Source organism: Penaeus japonicus, unplaced genomic scaffold (assembly GCF_977035675.1).
Source record: "Penaeus japonicus unplaced genomic scaffold, GWHDUDI00000001_assembly GWHDUDI00000001, whole genome shotgun sequence".
Taxonomy (NCBI): Eukaryota; Metazoa; Arthropoda; class Malacostraca; order Decapoda; family Penaeidae; genus Penaeus; species Penaeus japonicus.
Genome location: NW_028234403.1, coordinates 21,830,987 through 21,838,486, shown reverse-complemented (window position 1 = coordinate 21,838,486; position 7,500 = coordinate 21,830,987). Strand labels below are relative to the sequence as shown.

Sequence of the window (7,500 nt, the reverse complement as noted above, 5' to 3'; positions counted from 1 at the left end):
AGGCATCAGGATTGCCTCGGTAGCTAGAATGTGATAATCATGTTTTTTTTGTATACTGATGTATTGATGTACTTGATATCGTATATAAACACACTATATAATCGTCATATCGCCCGGCCACCTACTGGACCAGATGTCGTCGACTTGCAAGGGTATATAGCATCAAAACACTGGTCATGCATGGGCAAAATGTGCAAAAACAGGGAATAAGAGAAATAGCACTAGCTTCTACTATATCTCTCTTTCACTACAACTGTGAAAATTCAATATCCCGAGGGATCACCCATCCTAATTGCACAACGAAACGTAAACGATTGCAAAGGTACATTGGTCCTCAAGATGGTGGTGTTGAGACATCAGTGTTGACAAGTTGGTTTGCCAAACCGTTCTGATGGAATCATCTTCAACTTGCAGACCTGGAATGAAGTCACAGAGAAGTGCCCAATGCATAGCAGGTGCATGGCAGTGCCAAAAGAATAGGGTGGGGGTAGAGGGTGTTTAGATATTGCTTGTTTATAAATATATCAAAATATTTGTTCATAGTAGACAATACTTAAGTAATGATGATTAACTTAAATTGTTTTTTTCCTTCTGCGTCACGCCGACAGATGATCCGGCATAATGGAGAATAATGGAGAAGCGGAGTTGAACCGACACATTTGACAAGAAACATGAAGATAGCAGGGCAGAATGGGTCAAGTAAGTTCAAAGTTGGTAACTAACCTTTACAATTTTGTTAAAGAGTACTTAAGGAGACATGGATTCCATTGCAACACTTCTAAGTATAGGTTGCTGGAATAAACATGAAAAGTTCGTTAACAGATACAGGGTAGGTGGAAGCATATTGCAATATGATGTCGAGGTGATAGATATCACATGTGACCTTGGCTGTAGTTGTTTTGAAACATAAAGTGAATGTATGCTATATAGATATGGGTATCCCGAGTCTAGATTTCAGAGAATGCACATGATGTTTTTATTTGTGATGAAGGACCTGAAATAAGAAATTAAATAAATTTCCAGTGTAAAATGAAGTAAATCACAAAACGAAATTCTAAGAAATCTGGAAGTAAGACGAATTAAACTTACCATTAACATTTGAAAAGTTACATTTATCAATACTTACTTTGCTCTAAACGAGTTCTCCAAGGGAGGCGTGGCTGCTTGGCCGAAAATGTTACCGTTTTGGCAGCATTTCTTCTTAACGTTACCGTCCGATAGGTCAATTTGCTACAGGAAGCAATTCTCAGGGCGCTGTTAGCCGAAAACCGGAGCTGTGCTTGGCGAAGAGTAACCGTGCTGGCGGTACCTCGCAGAGGACCGTATAATAGGTCGGTAAAACAGACGTCTTTTCGTGAGACCATCCTGGCTCTGAAAGACAAAAATCGGGGCAGGTCTGGGCGAATGATGAAATAGGTGGCCGGTTTGGTGGTCGTTATGATAATGAAAGAAAGAAGCACCCGGTTCATATCTTCGTGGAGGTGGTGTGTGGTAGGCCGAGACTGGGAAAATGTGGTGAGAAACTTGTCCTCAAATGGTTAATTATTTTAACAAAGGAACAGATGACTACCCAAGATTGGTTTAGTAATAGATGAAAGTCGTTGGAAATTGTAACTAAATCCAAAAGAAAGAGAGAGAGAGAGAGATGGGTATGAAAGAGAGACCGAGAGATAAATAAAAAGAGGGAGAGAGAGAGGAGGGAGGGGTGAGAGGTAGAAAAAAAGAGGCTGACGGAAAGAGAGAGAGAGAGAGTAATAAAGTTACCTTTATGAGCTAGATTTAAGCAAATAAGACTCGGCATCTTCATTACACTTGCAGTTATGTGCATGACGCCATCACAACTACACAAAAGATGGAAGACGAGGTAGCCATTTTCCTTAGTATTTTTTTCACCTTGCATTAATGGGGATGCCATTGATAAGAGTGAATTCGCGAGTACTTCCGTAGGTTTTTGCCTTGACCTTGGTGTGGCGAGGGTTTACTTGTCTGTTTTCTTCCATTCAACTTTTTATTGTTTGATATGAATTAGTCTACATTAGTTGATTGTAACTCCAATCGCCATCATTTCATCCAAACTAACAACGGCCCTTCATTCCCTGTCCGGAACCGACCTCTGTGAGGAACTCTGGATCCTGTGGCCTCGTGACCCACATGGTATGACTCCTCTGCAGAGCATAGGAGTCATGCAAAGTTGCAGTTAATAAATAGGAAGAACAATATTTGTTGTTATCCTTTTAAATAAGTGTCCGGATATTTCGCCGATCCAAGAGGTGCTACAAATGAAAATTACTGATTTGATGGACAGCTTCATGATGGTAGGATAAGATGAATTTTATGAGGTCGTATATTGGCAAGAGATTGGAATGATATTGGCAAGTAAAAGGATGAGAGTACTGATGCTGAAACATACAGATGAGTGACTAAAATGCTGAAAGAACCATTGACAGTGTCATTGGTATGGCCTTGAATCTGTAATAGTCAATTACTGATGCCCATGGATACACTCTATATATTGTTTTCTTTTTTACAAATTTGTTTATGCCTGCTATCCATCCCTTCCTTCCCTCTAGTCTTCGCTCTTTCTATATCTACTAGTTCCTCTACATTTTCCTCCCCCTTTCTTTCTTTTCACTTTAGCACATTTTATTTATATCTAAATCTTAGATGTCAAAAATCAAAACAGAGTGAATTATATAATAAAGCTGGAAGAGTGATAAGCCAGGCGATGTACTCTGACTGCGGCTCTAGTGCTGGCAGGTGCTCGTGGCGCCGCCCACAAGGGACACAGTTGCGCGGACTAGTACTCACACTCCCTCGCTGTTTATGGAGTTTTCGGTCTTCTCTTTCGATTTTCCGGCTTTGTTCCCTGACTCTCGGCATGGATTGCGAACGACAGTTGGTGAGTTTCCTGTTAGTTTTATTTGTAGTTTTGTGGTCTTTTTTTGGGGGAGGGGTCACTTATTTTTGGCCGGCTGTAAATATCTAGCATACATATCTGACGGTATAGAACAAGATTACTAAACTGGCGACCGGCGGTCTGAATCCGGATCTTCTCCTCTTGGACCCCAGGCTCCAGGAGGAGAAAAAGATAATACACTAACATGAAGGTCTTGACGATGGATCTTTGCAAGTGTATTTCCAGTAATTATTGCAGTTCCAGCTAGAGAAAGAAGAGAAAAAAAAAGATTAGAATGGTTACTGCAAAACCTTAAATTTTCTCCTACAAATCTTTTAGAACTAAGACCACGGTTGGACTAGTAACAGGAGGCTGGGGGAAGCCACATGTTTTGAACTTCAGAATTCTATCATCGAGACAGAAAAAAATGTGAGAAGATCTTAAATCATTTATTTTCTTGACGGCAGTCTCTTTTGTAGAGTTAGGGTCGACTTCTTTTGCTTTTCTTAACGCCATTTTATTGAAGTAATCCAGTGACCTTATCGTCCATAACGGAAGAGTAGACCCATAAAATTCAATATCTTCCTTCAGGAAAGAGACCGAGGCTTCAATTACGGATGACCTTACACTTCCAGATATGTCGGATACGCGTTGACTCTGCCCACAAATTTCTGCCTCGTCCTGAACTCGTTTCGACATGGATATTGGCTTTAACACCCTTTGCTCTTGTAGTTTGGCCCTTTTAAGATGTTTAGATAAATATGCAACACCTAATGCAAAGGGGGCTTTGGGGCATATCTGAACAAATCCTAAATCATTATTTTATCTCGTCGTGCCAAAGGTCTCAAGATACCACGTCTGTTGAAACAAAATAGGAAACTACATGTTATAAGTAGTGCCCCTGCAGCGAGCATCAGCATTATATCAAGTCAGATGGAGTAGACTATTAAACGTTTACAACCTAATATTAGCAAATATTAGCCTATATTTTTTATTTGCATTTCAATGAATATATCTAAATCCCCATAACCGTTGCAAACGATAGCGCTGTATGTCGAGGAACCTGTTATGCTTTCCAACGCAACCACCATTTTTTTAGTATCCCTACACTTGTTAAGACTATATATGATATTGGAAACGCAAATCACGCTCTTTGGTGTGAAATGCTTTTACAACGCATTTGCACAATTGTTGGGTGCTTTTCGAGAACATCAGCCTAAAGCATCGCATTCCATAAATTAATCACGAAAACTCGGCTCATATGTTCAAGCAAAGAGTTTTTTATTAATGTCGATGTGCTTAGACCTACAATCGACATGTTAAGAAGACTATAGAGACAGCTGCATCAACACGATTCTACCGACTAGAATCTTGAGGAAGATGTAGGTGCAACTTGTCATTATCTGCACTAAATGAGAAAATACTATTACTTATTTTTTTCAATTAATAGAAAAGTCATAATCAGATATCCCAGTTGCTGTCGGAAACTACAGTAAAAACATTTATTTGGAAAGAAAGGATTTCTCCAAAGCAATCAATACTTGGGAGGAAACTAATGGTTCATTACCTTAGTCGATTTTGAAGATTGTTCGATTGGGAAACGATGCTTGAACAAGTTACTGAGACCCACCTTTGAATTCTTTGAACATCTCAAAAAAATGGAACCTTCATTTGAATGCTACCATGGAAAGTTGGGTAACATAGTTGAAATCAATAGTACCCACCTTTTCAATGGACATTTCTGAACTAGCTCCAGTACCCGAAAATGTTGTAAAATAATTTGTAAGATGACACGTGTTTTTGAATGAAGATTTTGAACGAGACTGAAATTGTCAAGAAAAAATGCATTGGCAATTTTGCTAAATATAGTAGAATGTTCATAGATAGAAAATAAAACAGCCTTTATCAAACATTTCACTCGCTTCACTAATGTACATCAATCAATGTACCCATTTTGAATGATACCGCATGCCCCCAGGGCTCACCTACCCCAGGCTGAACAACACTGCCCTATATCACAGATACTACAGACGGATATTTCATTTACGATGAAATGTAATAATCATTAAGAAATAATGCATCACAGAACCGCAAAGTTTTGATATTGCCCCCACAATCCGCCTCACCAAATACGTCCCAGTGGCGCAATCGGTTAGCGCACGGTACTTATACGACAGTGTCTGAGCCATGCCGAGGTTGTGAGTTCGAGCCTCACCTGGGACAGATGGTTTTCATTTGCATATGCACGTGGTCTTATGTTCACATGTGGATCTCTATTGCCATACTCTTAACATTGAAAAGTTCTACATTATGCCGACAGCAGATTTTATTTGCACCGCCATTTCTTTTAGTTTGATATTGACGCGTGGTTCTGTTAATTCCACCGTTACGCCGGTATATGCCTCCCCCTCCCCCACCCCCCACCCCATCCCAACCATTCAAATTCATAATATCAAAATTACCTTATAATTTTCCTAGCAGGATGTAGTAATGACTTTGTAATTGTCAACTCATCCATTTCTCATTTATTTTGATCAGATTATTTACCCACATCAGGCTTTTATTTTTAAAAACTGCTTCTTTCATCATTACATTATCTTGACTCCACGTTGATGATCATAAAATTGATTCGATTTACATGGCAATTCAAATCAGACTTTTGTATTCTAAAATAGGTAAATACAAAAACTACAACAAACAGTGAAGATTTTCCTTCATTTAAAGTTATTCGTCATCAGAGAATCCCATGGTGTTAAAGGTGTTTATTCACATCTGTGCATCATAAACATATGTGAAGAGAAATTTTGGCTTAAAGGTGCCACATTGTTGTGTGGACGGAATATTACATTACCACAAGACAACTATCTTATAGCAAATATGATAAAAGAAAATCTGGAAATAGATCAATTATTTTTATAACGATTTATGTATTTTTGGATATCGCTTTTTGTTTCTTCTGCGCGTCAAGTATTGCCATGTCGGAGAATGCTTGGAGAATGAGCATCCTTTACAGAGAGCACAGCTGTTTTCCGATCATCAATTTGATAGTTTACTTTAGTCCTTTACTCACCACCCTGGCTAACTGCACAGGCGCGGGCAAGGCGTGATGCTTGTGATGCATGGTCATAACATTATGTAGTAATGTTACATTATTAATTTAGGTTATAACATAATTATACGGGCAAGTATATCGTTTGAAAAAAGGAAAATGATGCTCCTCACCTATTCCCTTATCACCCCTACAATATCCCTAGGCATAGACAGGCAATGTTGCACTTGATATATGGTCATGATATAATATTACATTCCGAATCTAGGATATAGCGCAATTATATCTCCGAGTACAATACGAATACGAAAAAGAAAAGTGGAGAATCGTATTCTCGAAAAAAGGAAGAGGGAGGAAGATCTAAGAGAGTAGCTCAGATGATATGATGTATTTATACATGGTTACTGCTTACCTCATGCGTACTTCATGCCATGTGGTCTGAAAGGCTGCATCGCATGGCAGTCTGAGATATTATGCACATGGTGTTCGCTGAATTGCAAAGTTTACACTTATTTTTTCTACATCACATATTACACTGCAATGCAAGTATCCAAGGTGAATTCTTGCGTCACAACATCACATTGTCTTGATCTTATATTATATGATCCAAGTTGAATTTGTCTCACTTTAAGGTCTTTGAGAGTTTATTAACGCAACCAAGTCCTATTTGCAGGAGATTCTAGACTGAAGATAGGTGTGTGCCCTGATTTTTTTTTTTTTTTTTCGTAACGTATTGTATTCTGAGCAATGAAATAAATCTGTGTAATGGCTTAAGGGGTTGCTAGGTGTTTTAGAGGGAGGAAGTGGAATGGTGGAAAACAAGGAGTGTGAAAGTAATGAATAAAAGATGGGTGAGGGATAGAGTGAGCAGGATGGAAGGCGGCGAGGCGAAAAGATGCAAGTGGGGTGTGAGAAACTATTTTGAATATCACAGTATATGTAGGAAGTTTTTTTCCTCTTTTGTTTTCCCTTGTAGACATATTTTCAGATCCTCATAAGGCGACAAGTAGGTCATTGACATCCTGAATTTTAATTTCTACAATGCATCAGAAGCGTTGTACATACGATACTTTAAATAATTCAAATGCATGTGCTTAATAAATAGATAAAAATTATTAGGAGTTTCGTCTCCAAGGGTAAATGAAAAGGGAGAATGAATAGAAATAATAGTAAGATCAAAAGATTAAGAAGAAAATACAAATAACATCAACAAAAACGACGATGTAGTATTCAGAAAAGGACAGAGAGCGACACCAGAGGCGATCTTTGTCATCGTACCAAGAATCTGAATTCGTATTACACTTTTATCGTAACGCTGACCCACATTTACTTCATCAGGAGTAAATATGGTCGAAGTGCTAATACTATGTTTTCACTTCTCTACAATTTTCATGTGACCAAGGACTACAATGTCTCTAGTCTGGAGGGAAGGAATATTTAACTTTAAATGTAAGGGACATGAAAAAATGTATTCCAAAAAGTATGTTTTTTTTTCTCTCTCTGTTTAGGAAAAGATATTTCATAGTTTTTAGTTATGGCAGTACTTTTTTTTTCA

The 7,500-nt window shown here is 38.4% G+C and overlaps 1 non-coding gene across 1 annotated transcript; it reads left to right on the top strand.

The window, feature by feature from the left end:
* Positions 1-5,029: 5,029 nt before the first annotated feature.
* TRNAI-UAU (transfer RNA isoleucine (anticodon UAU)) lies at positions 5,030-5,119 on the top strand. Its single transcript is given in 2 exon segments — positions 5,030-5,067; positions 5,084-5,119. It is a non-coding gene; the product is annotated as a tRNA-Ile (tRNA).
* The last annotated feature ends 2,381 nt before the right edge of the window (positions 5,120-7,500 follow it).